The sequence below is a fragment of the Notolabrus celidotus genome, chromosome 23, assembly GCF_009762535.1.
Source record: "Notolabrus celidotus isolate fNotCel1 chromosome 23, fNotCel1.pri, whole genome shotgun sequence".
Classification (NCBI taxonomy): domain Eukaryota; kingdom Metazoa; phylum Chordata; class Actinopteri; order Labriformes; family Labridae; genus Notolabrus; species Notolabrus celidotus.
This window is the reverse complement of record NC_048294.1, coordinates 11,613,283-11,616,787: the sequence shown is the minus strand read 5'-3', so window position 1 is coordinate 11,616,787 and position 3,505 is coordinate 11,613,283.

Below are 3,505 nucleotides of genomic sequence, written 5' to 3'. Positions count from 1 at the left end.
ATACAAGACGCTGCAATAAACAAACAAATCAAAATGTCATATAACATTTTTTAATTTGTCGAAGTGCCATTGAAACATAATTGGTCTCCTTTGCACAGTGCGTTGGAGCGTCAGGAGCGCAGTGCTGCGCCAAAAAACACAAACAAATGGGGGGCGTGTGCGTAAAGGCGCGGGAATAGTGCGCATCAGAGACACAATCAGGACAGACAGACGGTCGGTTCTGGATAAAAGTGAAGAAACGGCTGTTGTACTATATAAAACTTGGCTGCTCGACAGGTTCTTATTTGTCTTTGACAGGAGATTCCCTACGCATCTGGCCAAAGCGTCAAGACAGACGCAATCACAGGGAGGGCAGGTTTTACAAAATAAAAGCACGGATAGTGGTTCAAAAACATGGATCTGTTTGAAAACATACACATTTAGCCTATTATAAAGTCAACATGAATAGTTTTGTACGGACTTGTCTTATCACCCACAGTACTGTCATGGCACAGACCCATATTTAAAAAAAAGTAACCTCTTTAAACAGTAGACAACAAAAAGCTTAATCCTTACAGAGGCAAGAGACCTGAATTATGTTCCCCAGAGTGAAATTAGACAGATAGTGTCGCCCATCCTATAATTCCTTTCATCAAACACACTTTTTTAAAATATGCATATTTTGAAAATGTTTCAACTCTGACAGATTTAAGACGCTCTTGGTGATTTAGGGGTTAAGGTGTTGACCATAAAATGCAACATCCCTTCTATTCTTGCCAAGACCCTTTACTCCACATCATTCCTCTCTCTGGCCTCATTTCCAGTTACTTATTTACTGTTAGATATCAAAAAAGAGGGCTCATTTTAATAAAAAAGGAGTCCAATTCAAGACGGTGCATCACTGAACAAACCAGAGCCAACTTAAGATAAGATAAGACAATCCTTTAGAGTGTCACAGTAACAAAGTAGACAGTGAAAAATAATATATAAAGCAAACAAGAGCCTATAAAGTGACAATTATTAAAAAAGTTGTTAGCAATTAAAATTAAAATTAAAAAGGTAAAAAATAAGCATATCGTACACACACACACACACACACACATATATATATATGTATATTATTGGTTATAGAGTCTGACCTTAAGTAACTAACTCAATTGAATATTATATAATTCAATAATACTATTGAATAGCAGGTACTTTCTACATAGACATACCTGGCCCCCTCAGGCCTCCCTCTTGTAGTTGCCTGACTCATAATCTTCCTTTGGGTCATTAGTCTACAGGAATCATACCAATCTGATCATAAACAGGCATTGTTCTAACAAATAAGCAGCCTACATAGTTTAAAAAGATTGAATTTGGTCTCTTGTGGCAGGTTAGATCAGATTTAGTCAAATTTAAACTTTTAAGCCAAAATTGACGAAGTATGGTAGTCCTAAGCAGACATTCATCAATTAATTTTGTTTTCCTGCGTGTGTTCGTGATAATGAGTTAATTTCAGCTGTTTTCTTGAGATCTTTAATTTAAGTTAGAAGCTCAGATCAGAAAACAAACAGAAAAAGGTTTGATTTATCTCATTAGAATGGGTAATGGCAACACGGCATGTTGTGGTCGAGCCAATCACAGTGACCAACCTATTGTTTTCTAGATCACCATAAATGTATCCCATTAACACAAGAAAATACACTTTAAAAAAATCTTTAAAATTTAATAGATGTATTTCTTATAAAGGGAAAATCTGCGTTTTATTTGACAGCGTGAGAAACAACCAGCAATACATGTTATTGTAGAACAACAATAAATTAAAAGTATGGACTCGGGATGTAAACAATGAATCGAGTATCGATTAATTGATTGTTAAAAAAATTACTCCAAACACATATTTTTCTTTTAAATTTTCTGTTGCGTGGAAGAAACAACACGTGGTCTCATATTACATTCAGCTGTCAGGGAGGTGTTTTAAAGCTGGCAGCTGCGCTTTTTAAAGAGGATCAATATTCATGCCGCCGCCAACGACACGGACATGAAGGTTGACAACTTTAATCAGGATATTTCCCCGTCTGTGGATACAAAGCCAACAGACTGGTGGGAATTGCTAGTATGCTACGTTTGCAGACCAGCAACATCAGAGCCGTCTAGGCTTTTCTGTTGCTGGACTGATTATGACCCGGTTGTGCTCCTGGCTGACACCTGACCGCGTACACATGATTATTTTTCTCAATAAGAATGAGTAAGCAGAAAACAACACACTGTGAGTCTGAAGTACTTTTCTGTTAGTATTATGAGCCTTCACTTTATAAGACTTTGTCCACTGAGATAATTTTTTATGAGCCTGATCATCGATATCCAGCGTGTTGAACATATTACTTGTATTCAATAACGTCAGTTAGGCTATTTACATTTTGTTGCAGTGGAAAATATAATTTAGGAGAAAAACAAAGTATTGGGAATTGTTTTTGACATAAGAAAACTGAATGTTTTTGATAATTGATCGTTAACATTTCCAAAAATCGATCACGGAGTAGTATGGAGACATGCCCACTTTGGACTTCCGTACAACAGTAACTTTAACTATATTACATACATTATTATGCTTACAGGATAAACTCTAATCAGCTGTTTAATTGTATCAAAAGTAAGAACAAAGACCCACGGTGAGGCAGCTTTTTATTATCACAGCTCAAGCCTGTGGAACACCCTACCTGAAGATCTGAGGGCTGCACAGAGTATCAACATTTTTAAAACCGACCTTTTTAGTCTCGCTTTTAACTGAGTTTCATTCTTAACAGTTTTATCAATTAATTAATTAATTAATTAATTAATTTATTAATTTATTATCTAGTTCACTTTTATTCTACTTTATTTATTTATCTACTTATTTATTTATTTATTTATTTAATGTATAGCATCTTATTTTCTTTGAATGGTTTAATATTTTAGTGTTTTATTATCTTAGAAATGTATTTTATTTTGAAGATTTTAATTACCTGTGCTGAGTTTTAACATCTTATTTTACCTCCAGTGTTTCCTCATTAAGATATCATGAGAGCGTTTCCTCAGCTCGTTAAGCAACTTCTTTTTTATTTTGTATTTATTTATTTTATTTTTGTTGCATATATTGTGTTCTTAAGCTTAGGGTTACGGGGTGGGTTTGGGGTCGGGGCTGAGGGTGGGATCTTTTTCTTAATTTATTCTATTTTAGGTTGTTTTTTATGTACAGCACTTTGTGTTACAATGCAATTGTATAAAAAGTGCTTTATAAATAAAGTCTGATTGATTGATTTATTGGTATTTTGGTAAAACTTTTGTTGAATTAGAGGAATATTGGAAACAGTCCACATAAGCCATGACATTTTGAAAATACCTTGACCCACTAAATTTTGATGAGGTAACCTGTTTTTTGGAACAACGTATTAAAGAAACAGGCCACAGCCAATAAAATCAGGTGCTATCTGAAGCGCCACCTGTTCTTTGCTTTTACTCTGAAGGAAATCCGCACCGTTTCCTGTACGCGCAGCTCTCT